The sequence below is a fragment of the Urtica dioica genome, chromosome 6 (genome assembly GCF_054948205.1).
Source record: "Urtica dioica subsp. dioica isolate 48M chromosome 6, U.dioica_male_clone48M_v1_H2, whole genome shotgun sequence".
NCBI lineage: Eukaryota > Viridiplantae > Streptophyta > Magnoliopsida > Rosales > Urticaceae > Urtica > Urtica dioica.
Window position 1 is genome coordinate 18968368 of NC_142761.1, and position 12396 is coordinate 18980763.

General features: G+C 45.5%; 1 non-coding gene across 1 annotated transcript; it reads left to right on the plus strand.

The window, feature by feature from the left end:
* The first annotated feature begins 793 nt into the window (after positions 1-793).
* On the plus strand, positions 794-874 carry TRNAL-CAA (transfer RNA leucine (anticodon CAA)). The gene has a single exon. It is a non-coding gene; the product is annotated as a tRNA-Leu (tRNA).
* Positions 875-12396: the final 11522 nt, after the last annotated feature.

Consider the following 12396-nt stretch of genomic DNA (forward strand, 5'->3'; position numbering starts at 1 on the left):
TTCAAGAATAAAGGCCATAGAGAGTTCATTATAGAACCATTCATAGACCAACCTGGCACAACATTAACTTACATTCAATGACATTATAATGCCAATCAATGAATAGTGATCGATCATCTTTTCACAATGTCATTCCGAACGTAATGTAAAAGATCTGATCTGTCAGACATATCATTTCAAGTTGGGAGACTCTACCCAAGAAATGGGTAAATAAAATGGAATGATCAGAACATGGGAATAGATCATCACTTGTATTAGATACCAACTACCCATTTCAATTGTTGTGCTTTCTTAAATTGCATACCTATACAAGGGTTCAAGTTTCGATCGATATTTGCGGAGTGGATTATCCCTCTCGAAAACCCCGCATTAACTCATTAATTAGACCCCATACGATCTGACCCATAATAATCTTTATTAGATAGAAATACCACCAAGACAAAATACCAGTTGTTTATGAAGAGAGTGGTCTAAACATCATATGAGAACGGCGTATAATACCCAGCAAACCCGCTCTAACCAACTTTTCTTAGCCTGCAATAAAATAAATAGCACCGAAGACTGACTATTAAACTTTAGTAAACCGGGATTACTGATACCATTAATACAATAAAATACGGAAGGAAGCCTATTCCAAGAGAAGAGTTAAACAGCATCCAATGACTCAGTATGGATCAGAGTAGAAGAGAAGTAAGTTACTTCATAGGCCACTTAGAGGCAAGGGCAGTTTGCGCTAGTAAAGTTTTCGAACATGAAATAGCCTTAAGGGAGGAATACGATTCACTTTCAAGATGCCTTGATGGTGAAATGGTAGACACGCGAGACTCAAAATCTCGTGCTAAAGAGCGTGGAGGTTCGAGTCCTCTTCAAGGCATAATATTGAGAATGCTAATTGAATTGAAATAAGTATTTATAGATATAAATATATAGAGATATGTTATATATATATTTATATTTTAATATAGATACAATTATATAGATACAATTATAGATACAATTGTATTTTAAATATATATATATATATTTAAAATATAATTGTTATATGTATCATTAAATGATATATATATATATATATATATATATATATATATATATATAATATCTATCTGTTATAGGATTTTTGTCGAGATATTCATCGGTAGTCGATATATCATCGGTATCATCGGCAGTCAGTATTGAAATTGTTATAAGATACCTCGATATATGCGTCGATACTCAATATATCATTAAATTCAAAACTTCGATATAGGTATCGATATTTTAATCATTGGTTGTGATAAGGCTGATAAGCAAACCACTAGCTGGATGGCGGGAGAGATTAGATTTCTTTTTAGACCCAAAACCAAAATCTCCTTATTTTTATCATCTGCTCTTAACTCTATTTCTTTTTGCAAATATTTTTCGTATCCCTAGTTTTAGTCAAACGTTTCATGCCATGAGTTTGAAATATATCCATTAAAATTTAGCTATCAAGAGTGCGTAACTAAATTATTTATGAATCTAAATTAATACTTTTGGCATGAGATCTAAATGAATAAGATAATATCTACTTTTATTTTGATAATTTTATTAACTTAACTAGCAATAGCTGATAAAAATATTAACTATTATATAAATTTTAAACAATTACAATAATATGTTCTCTTATAATGTCAATAATTTCATAAATTTAGACAAAAAATCAGTTAAAAATATTTTTTAGTAGATAAATTTTATGATATTTATAATAATAAATAATAATAAAATTTTATTAAAACTCAAAACAATAAAAGTTATCGCAAAAATAACATGCGTATTTCTTTTTTGATATCGAAAACACCTCCTGTGTCTAGTTAAATGTTAATTTTACCATCGTTTAATCATTTTGTATACTCTTATCATTGTTATGGGTTTAATTTTGTATACAATACTATAAATGTAAAAAATCTCATAACAATGTGCTGATGCAGATGTAAAATGTGGATACAGTTCATCAAATATACACATGTGCTGGTAAAGAATGAACTTTGAACGATCTGATCTCTTAGTTATTATTAAAGTATTCTGATGTTTCTAAAAAATTATACTAACTATTTAACTATAAACCGATTTCTTCAAAAAAAAAAAACTATAAACCGATTGCATGTACAGAACACTGTATATTGAAATTATATAATGTTTACAAAAAGCTGTATACTGAAGAGCAAATCAACCTAAATATTTGAATTTTTTTCTTCAATTATCATAGCTATTTTCTAAAAGAAGCCTTCAAGAATTGAATACAATAATGTGATGTCTATCTTACCGAATAATTTTATTTTATAAAGCTGAATTGAAATCACTAAAAGACAAAAAATTGAAAAGTTAGTGGGGCAAGGGCCGTTAAATCGGTGGACCTCCAACCTTGAATTGTTTTCCGTCTACACTTAATGATACCAAAGCTCCACGACGAGTAAGAGTACTTTGATGTGGTATAATCTCACGAGATATACAATGAGGAACTATTACAACAAGATTTATGAAAATATAGTTATCAGTAGATCGACATACTTTTGAGTTTTGATATTATGTGTACTAAATGTTATCCGTCAAATCCCACGTCGCCTACTTGAGAGCCCGGTCTATCTGAAACGGACTCACCCGAAAGGCCCTCGACCGGTTTAAGACGCTCAAAGTATTTCTCCTGAGCTGTGCGGACAACAGAGCCCCCGCGAGGTGGACCGGCCGACCATATGCCGGACGACCGGATAGAAGACCAGTCGGCCACGACCGACTGGTTGGGCACGGCCGACCGGTTGGGCATCGGCCTAGTTGCCGGACGTGGCCGGATAATTGAACAAGGCCGAGTGGCCGGACACGGTCGGATGGTTGGACACAGCCGAGTGGCCGAGCACGACCGATTAGTTGGACACGGAGACCAGTGGCCATGGCCAAGCGTCTGGGCGGCCGAGCGAGCCGGCCATGGCCGAATGACCGGATGGCTGGCCGAAGAGCCTCCCGGTCATGCCCGGATGGTCGTCTGCTCACGTCAAAAAGGTCCAGCCGGCCATTCCTCCTTCCCGAGCGCTCTACGCCTCTTCTATAAATAGAGACTCCTCTCTATTCCAAAGGTAATGCATTTTTGAGTCCTGAAACGCTGTAGAACTCCCGAGTCATATAGTCATGGTTTTCTGACAACTATTTAGGAACCCGCAACGGTTCTACACAAGGCCGGACCAAGTGATCGCGTTTGGGATCCAGCTGTCGATGGTGGGTGTGTTCGTCGTTGTACCTGCAAAGGAGTTAAACAAGAAGCTATACAGGGGAAACAGAGGGGTTTCCCCTGTTTACCTCTCCGACGCTCAGCATTACTATAAGTGAGGTGGGTAAGAGGAGTTTAGAGGCCGAGAGTGAGTGAAACAAGTGACTCGAGAGGTCAACAACATTTCAGTGCTCAAAATCAGATTACCTTTGGGAGAAAGTGGGCCTCTCTATTTATAGGCGACCAACGAACGTTTTGAAGGTTCCTTGGCCGAGTGAGCTCGGGCCGGTCGATGGCCGATGGCCGGGTGAAGCCTTCGCTCGGTCATTGGCCGAGTGAGCTTGGGCCGGCCAATGGCTGAGGGGAGGTGAGCCGGCCATTGGCCGGGCAAGGGTTGGGTCGGCCAATGGCCGAGGGAAGGTTGGCCGGCCATTGGCCGGGCGAGGCTTGGGCCGGCCAATGGCCAAGGGAAGACTGGGCCGGCCATTGGTCGGGCGAGGCTTAGGCCGGCGAAAGGCCGAGGGAAGGTTGGCCGGCCATTGGTCGGGCGAGGCTTGGGCTGGCCAATGGCTGAGGGAAGGTTCGGCAGGCCATTGGCCGGGTGAGGCTTGGGCTGGCCAATGGCTGAGGGAAGGTAGGCCGGCCGATGGCTGAGGGAAGGTGGGCCGGTCATTGGCCGGGCGAGGCTTGGGCCGGCCAATGGCCGGGTGAGTTTTTGGCCATCCTTCGGTCGAGCGAGGCCCAGGCCGGCCGATGGCCGAGCGAGGCTCTCGTCGTCGTCTGTCCAGGACGGGCCGATAACAAGTCACTCGTTTCACTCATCTTTGGCCTCTAAACCCTAAACACCTTTCTTCCACCTCACTCATACCAATGTTGAGTGTCTGAGAGGTAAACAGAGGCAACCCCTCTGTTTCCCTTTTGTAGTTCTTTGTTTACCCATCCCTTTCAGGTACAATGACGAGCTCAGACAACATCTATAGCTAGGGAGAACTCGGGACACCGAGTTCAGGACGCTCGAGCTCTAACGCGACCACTTGGTCTAGCCTTGGGCCGAACCGTTTTGGGGTCTTAAATAGTTGTCCGAAAAACTGTGACAACATTTTGGCGTTAGAATGAGGGGACTTCCCTACTTGACATCACGTTCCCTCACCACTTTCATCTTCTACTTTAGTCGGAAAAACTCTCGACAGATAAGTCACTTTCCCACTACTTCTGCGGCCATCCGAGCGACTAGCTCGAGATACGGCCTGAGAAACTTGATACATCGCATAGGAGAGCAACGGTTTCGTGACAACGAGAACCAGCCCCTCTAACCGGTTGTCACGACCGTTGACGCTCCACGTGAGGTTACGGCCCGAAGGCTCGCCGAGCTCCTCATTGCCAACCTCCTCGGCTACTTTAACCGTAATGATACGGACCCTGATTGCGAAGGACAGTCGAGGACCAATGAGGACAACCCTAGTAATACACGTATCCGGTCCGAGAGGTTGAAGGACGGCGCGGCCGCTCCTGCCCCGTCGGTGCGCCAAGGCTCACGCACCCATTCTCGGGGGCATGCCCCCTCGTCCTCGAGGGGAGGTCGTGTTGTCAATGGTGCCCACAAGAAGAGTTGTAGCCTTTATTTTTTACATTTGATGTAATAAAGTCTCACGAAGTCTTGCTTGTAATTGCTTATTCATTAATAAAAAAGTTGAAACGTTCATTCATTCTTCCTTGTCTGTTTGAAGCTTTATGATAAAACATCAGTCTTTAGTCCATAAACAAACTTAACAACTTACGAAGAGACAAATGTAGATTTGCATGAACAAACTCTTCGTAGTTTGCTTAAAACGATATATTCGCAATCTAAGGGTCAAATGACTATTGACCTCAGTACGATTCTTAGGAGAATCTATGATGTCTGGTTATGAGGCATTGAGAGTTGGAGACTCTATAGTTCTTCTAGCTATCTTCCGAAGGTACTGAATTGACCAGTGCACTTCTAGAGACAAAATAAGAACAAACCATTTAACCTCTTATGTATCGAAGTCACTACGTATGAATTGCATCGTGCTTACCTTAATCCTGAAATGAGACATGCCATTTAACAGCTTACGTATTCTCATTTGAGAAAGTCAGAGTTCGGACTCACTATGTGACTCCGAACAGGACCTATTGGTGAAGTACTAAGTTGTGAAGATGTCATGAGTAACTTTGTGATGTTCTCATAGATATGGAATTTATGTACAAGATTGCTGAAATGCAATGTATATCACCTCATGCTTTGTTCATTGGAGTGTGAATAAATGAACTGGCCAATGTCCAAATTTAGTCTTGACTCTTTTGGATGAAACAATGTGACTTGTTAGCTCCTCGTCAATACATTGTTTCTTACTTATTCACAAGCGACAAAGGAGTTGAGGAAATAACAGCTAGAAGGGTAAAATGGTAATTTCGTAAATCCCGACTTGCTGATGATATTCATGAAGGGTAAACATAGATAATATTCAGTGGATCCGCTCATCATAATTTGGTTGAATTCTTGAGTAGAAAATAAATTCATTTGAACCGAGAGATTTTCAGTGTCAACTCTTTAGTGGAGTCAGTTGACATTAAGCTAAACTTGGAAAAGGTTTGTGAACTTTTGAGTCCAAGTATTTAGCTCAAGCTTTGTTCATTTGGATCCATGAGGTCACTGTCACCAATCACATCGAGTAGGAATAGTTAAATTAGAAGCTAAGTCAAAACAAAAACGAGATAAGTTTTACAAAAATTGTCAAAAGGGTATTTTTGTCTTTTGAGACTTAGGATGAAATGAATGTCAATAAATTTTTTGACATGGTCATTTGATGACATGCATCACTCGGCCAAAATTAGATTTATTGGGCCATGTGGATTAATTTCATTTCATAAGAATTTTATTGAAAATTCTTAATGGGCCTTTTTCATGTTGTCATGAAGAAATGAAGGAGCTTCTAGAAGTCCCTTCTAGAGAGCATATGGGCTCCTACTACCCAAGAGAAAAGAGAGAATATTTTGTGCATAAATGTATCAAGATACTTGTCAAAAGAAAAAGAGGAAACAAATTTCCCATGCATGCATAAGGGAATTCGGCCAAGTGAGTCAAAGGCAAGGCAAGGAACAAAAAGGAAACCAATCCAAGGATTCTAGAAGGCTGCCTTGGCCGTGTGACATAAGTGGGAAGGAGACAATATTTGCTCATGAATATGTGATATTCTATAGAAGAGGAAACCACCTTGTTGAAGGTAAGACCTCTCCTATAAATAGGAGCATCATTCTTCACATTTCATTCATCCAAGTTTTAAAGATTCGAGAGCTTCTCTCTCTAGACTTGGCCGACTCCTCTCTCTCTCTTTCTATTCAATTTCGTTTTTGGTTTTGGCACCTAGGTCCTCATTTGACCTAGTGTTTTAGCTCTTCGACTTCAAGACTTGTTCTTAAGTCGTAGTGTCTAAAAGTGCCCACACACTAATTCCTTCTTCTCTTGAGTGATTTAGTGATAGAAACTTTCGTGGTTGCTCGAGTTGGCGAGGAAAGAAAGAGAGACGTGCTGCGAGGGAGACGAACGCTGTAAATTTCCAAAAGCTTCTCAACGTTCAAGCTTCTAAGAAGGTTAGTAATCTTTAATGCTCATATTAGTTTTTATTTATATGTGCTTGCTCTTTGTCTAGGTTAGTAAAAACGTTTTACTAGTTAAAAGAAATTTTTTAAAATTCTGCCGCTTACTGAAGCGTTAAACTTTTTCTTAAACCCTAGATCAATTCCAACAAATGGTATCAGAGCTATGGTCAAAGATATGCATGTACATGTTTTTAAAATTATGAGCTTGATGTTGGAATAGATCTAGGGTTAAGAAAAGATTTATCGCTTCTAGCAAACGGCAGGGTATAAAAAATTTCTTTAAAACACGTAAAACGTTTTTACAACTTAGACAAAGTGCATGAGCGTATAATTTAAAATTTTAAAACTACATTTAGTTTTTACTCGGTACCAACCTCGAATAGAGCTTGAACGTTGAAACTTTCGTCTCCCCATGTAGCTCGCCTCTTCCACTACTCTTCTTGAACCTGTGAGCACCACTAGAGTCTTAAGAGAATGGTTGGATTTAGTGTATGGGCACTTTTAAACACGACGACTCAAGAACAAGTCTATGAGCCAAAGAGCTAAAACAAATGCTAGGTCTAATGAGGACCTATGTGCCAAAACAAAAGAAAAAGAAGTATTAGAGAGAGATAGGGATGGGCGGCCAACAAGTCTAGAGAGAGAAGCTCTCAATCTAAAAAATTGTGTGTTGTAAGTTGTGAAAGAGGTGGATATTTACAGGAGGAGGATTGTTGTCAATGGTGCACACAAGAAGAGTTGTAGTGTGTATTTATGTACATTTGATGTCATATAGTCTTACGAAGACTCTTGCTTGTAATTGCTTATTTATTAATAAAAGTTGAAAGGTTCATTCCATCTTCCTTGTCTGAAGCTTTATGATAAAACCTTAGTCTTTTAGTCCAAAAACAAACTTAACAACTTACGAAGAGACAAATGTAGATTTGCATGAATAATCTCTTCGTTGTTTGCTTAAAACGATATATTCGCAATCTAAGGGTCAAAGGACTATTGACCTCAGTACGATTGTTAGGAGAATCTATGATGTCTGGTTATGGGGCATTGAGAGTTGGAGACTCTATAGTTCTTCTAGGTATCTTCCGAAGGTACTGAATTGACCAGTGCACTTCTAGAGACAAGATAAGAACAAACCATTTAACCTCTTATGTCTCGAAGTCACTACGTATGAATTGCATCATGCTTACCTTAATCCTGAAATGAGACATGCCATTTCACAACTTACGTATTCTCATTTGAGAAAGTCAGAGTTCGAACTCACTATGTGATTCCGAACATGGCCTATTGGTGAAGTACTAAGTTTTGAGAATGTCATGAGTAACTTTGTGAAGTTCTCATAGATATGGAATTCATTTACAAGATTGCTGAAATGCAATGTATATCACCTCATGCTTTGTTCCTTGGAATGTGAATAAATGAACTGGCCAGTGTCCAAATTGAGTCTTGACTCTTTTGGATGAAACAATGTGACTTGTTAGCTCCTCGTCAATACATTGTTTCTAACTTATTCACAAGCGACAAAGAAGTTGAGGAAATAACAGCTAGAAGGGTAAAATGGTAATTTTGTAAATCCCGACTAGCTGATGATATTTGTTGTCGGCCCGTCAACGATCGATAGGGGCAAAATCACAACGTCACCTCCCGGCCGACCAAGTCCCTCGGCCATTGGCCGGCTCTAGAGCCTTGCCACGGCCAATGGCCGGCTCTAGAGCCTCCCCTCGGCCATTGGCCGGCTCTAGAGCCTCCCCTCGGCCATTGGCTGGCTCTAGAGCCTTGCCTCGGCCAATGGCCGGCTCTAGAGCCTTGCCTCGGCCAATGACCGGCTCTAGAGCCTCCCCTCGGCCATTGGCCGGCTCTAGAACCTTGCCTCGGCCAATGGCCGGCTCTAGAGCCTCCCCTCGGCCATTGGCCGGCTCTAGAGCCTCCCCTCGGCCAATGGCCGGCTCTAGAGCCTCCCCTCGGCCAATGGCCGGCTCTAGAGCCTCCCCTCGGCCACTGGCCGGCTCTAGAGCCTTGCCTCGGCCAATGGCCGGCTCTAGAGCCTTCCCTCAGCCATTGGCCGGCTCTAGAGCCTTGCCTCGGCCAATGGCCGGCTCTAGAGCCTTCCCTCGGCCATTGGCCGGCTCTAGAGCCTTGCCTCGGCCAATGGTCGGCTCTAGAGCCTTCCCTCGGCCAATGGCCGGCTCTAGAGCCTTCCCTCAGCCATTGGCCGACCCAAACTTGCCCACTCGGCCAAGGGGTCTTCAAACCACCCCTTGGTTGCCTATAAATACATGGGCCGCTCCCCTAGTCCAGGTAATCCAAGTTTGAGTCCCGAAACGCTGTCGAACTCGTACTTCACTCGTTTCGCTCATCTTTGGCCTCTCACCACCCCTAAAACCTCTATACTCCACCTCAATCCCACTAATGTTGAGCGTCGGAGAGGTAAACAGGGGCACCCCCCCTGTTTCCCCTTTGTAGTTCACAATCTCTTGTTTGCTTTTCAGGTATCAAGACGAGGTGAGCTTCACCCACAGCTAAGGGACGACTTGGGATACCAAGTCCGACACGCTCGAGTCGAGACGAGACCACTTGGTCCGGCCTTGGGTCTGACCGTTTGCGACTCCTAAATAGTTGTCCGAAAATCAGCGACAACATTTTGGCGCTAGAAGGAGGGGACCTCGACGCTCTCCCTTCCATTCCTCTATCACTACACCTACGACTCTCGAGAGATGAGTCATGTGCCTGCCACCTCCGTGGGCGCCCGAGCAACTAGCTCGGGGCACAACCTCCAAAGCTCTGCGCACCATCTCGAAGGGCAACCTCATGATAATGAGAGCCAGCCCCGAGACCCGGTGAATGACCCCGAGGCCGCAGTCCGAGAGGACACGGCTCAAAGGCTCGCCGAGCTCCTAGACCGCCCCGGCGTCACCGGCGCGCTCATCGCCGACCTCCTCGACTCCGACGACGTCGACGACATCAACCACGAGACCAACCTCGACCACGCTGTTCACGAAAGGGGACGTACGCGCACGCTTCCAAGGGGACACCCTCGGGCGACCGCGCCGAGACGTCAACTTTCTGATGAGCACGCGCATGCGCCTTCGAGGGGATACCCTCGGGCGACTACGTCAAGGCGTCAAAGCTCGCGCAATACTCGAGGACACTCAGTCTCGAGGTCCCGAAAGGGGCGCTCCAAGCTCACCATCTGCGTCCAAAACCCTTGTGAAGGTGACAACGTCAATGGTCGCGGCCTCCGCCAAAGGCGTCGCCTGAGCGACACGCCCTTAACAAGGGTGATAGGGACGGCCTCCGGAGACTTGAGAGACCGCCTCAGCTCTCAAAGAGAAGATCACAAGTTCGACTTGAGAGAAAAACTCGACGCTCAACGCGAGACCGCGATCGTCTTGGGGCAGCGACCACCCAACATTGATCGAGCACCCAACCAGAAACGCGCGGCCGCGCTTGTGATACCGGCCGTTGTTCCCGAGTCACGAAGGAAAAGGCGCCAGAAGGGTCAAGTCCCTAATGACCGCCCTTCTCCAACCCCGAAGCAATCCTTTGTCTCGCTCAACACAACGCCCGACCGGATCCTGAGCTTACGCCGCAATGAGCTAGGAAGCCCCGCTCCACTCACAAAGGACCCCGCGAAGCGAGATTGAAGTATGTTCTGCGACTACCACCAAGATCACGGACATGCAACCACTGAATGCTACCAACTTAGGAAGCAAATTGACTCCCTGATTCGAGGTGGGGATCTCAAGGAATTCGTCGCATCCGTTGGCAAGGTGACAACCCCGACCGAGCGCCCGACTCGTCAGATAGAATGAGGCGCCTCAAGGGGCCGATGGTTAGGCCGGAGGTCCCAAAGAGAGACAAGCGCCCACCACTCGCCGTGACGACTACCGCGGCTTCCGCCATTAGACTCACGCCCGAACTCGAACGGCTTCGTGATCGCTTTTATTTTCAAAATTGTAATTTTCTTTTTTCTCAAAAGAAGGCCAAGTGCCATGACTACCTGTAACAACCCCCTTTATTGCAATAAAGAGTTATTCTACACATGACAACTTTTTAACGCATGCTATTGAATACCTCTAACACGAGAGTTTCTCGGCCTTTGTCTCACAAACGCGAGAAACTCGGGGGGCTAACAGGGATCAATGCTCAATAAAAAACAACTCAACAACGACTCAAAAACAAAAATAATAATAAAGTCTCAAGGGGCCGATGGTTAGGCCGGAGGTCCCAAAGAAAGACTCTTCACATCTCCTCGAGCTGAGTTCATTCCTCGAGTCGAGCTCCGAGTCCGCGAGTCGACCGATACTCCTCGCGCCGACTCTCCACGAAACTCCTCGTGCTGGCTCCACGTGAGTCCTCGAGTCGAGTTCGAGTCCACGAGTCGACTGATACTCCTCGTGCCGACACTCCACATGTCTCCTCGAGATGAGTTCATTCCTCGAGTCGAGCTCCGAGTCCGCGAGTCGACCGATACTCCTCGCGCCGACTCTCCACGAAACTCCTCGTGCAGGCTCTACGTGAGTCCTCGAGTCGAGTTCAAGTCCACGAGTCGAGTGATACTCATCGTGCCGACTCTTCACATATCTCCTCGAGATGAATTCATTCCTCGAGTCGAGCTACGAGTCCGCGAGTCGACCGATGCTCCTCGCGCCGACTCTTCACGAAACTCCTCGTGCAGGCTCTACGTGAGTCCTCGAGTCGAGTTTGAGTCCACGAGTCGACTGATACTCCTCGTGCCGACTATTCACATGTCTCCTCGAGATGAATTCATTCCTCGAGTCGAGCTACGAGTCCGCGAGTCGACCGATGCTCCTCGCGCCGACTCTTCACGAAACTCCTCGTGCAGGATCTACGTGAGTCCTCGAGTCGAGTTCAAGTCCACGAGTCGACTGATACTCCTCGTGCCGACTCTCCACATGTCTCCTCGAGATGAGTTCATTCCTCGAGTCGAGCTCCGAGTCCGCGAGTCGACCGATACTCCTCGTACCGACTCTCCACATGTCTCCTCGAGATGAGTTCATTCCTCGAGTCGAGCTCCGAGTCCGCGAGTCGACCGATGCTCCTCGCGCCGACTCTTCACGAAACTCCTCGTGCAGGCTCTACGTGAGTCCTCGAGTCGAGTTCAAGTCCACGAGTCGACTGATACTCCTCGTGCCGACTCTTCACATGTCTCCTCGAGATGAATTCACTCCTCGAGTCGAGCTACGAGTCCGCGAGTCGACCGATGCTCCTCGCGCCGACTCTTCACGAAACTCCTCGTCCAGGCTCTACGTGAGTCCTCGAGTCGAGTTCGAGTCCACGAGTCGACTGATACTCCTCGTGCCGACTCTTCACATGTCTCCTCGAGATGAGTTCATTCCTCGAGTCGAGCTTCGAGTCCGCGAGTCGACCTATACTCCTCGCGCCGACTCTCCACGAAACTCCTAGTGTAGGCTCTACGTGAGTCCTCGAGTCGAGTTCGAGTCCACGAGTCGACTAATACTCCTCGTGCCGACTCTTCACATGTCTCCTCGAGATGAATTCATTCCTCGAGTCGAGCTACGAGTCCGCGAGTCGACCGA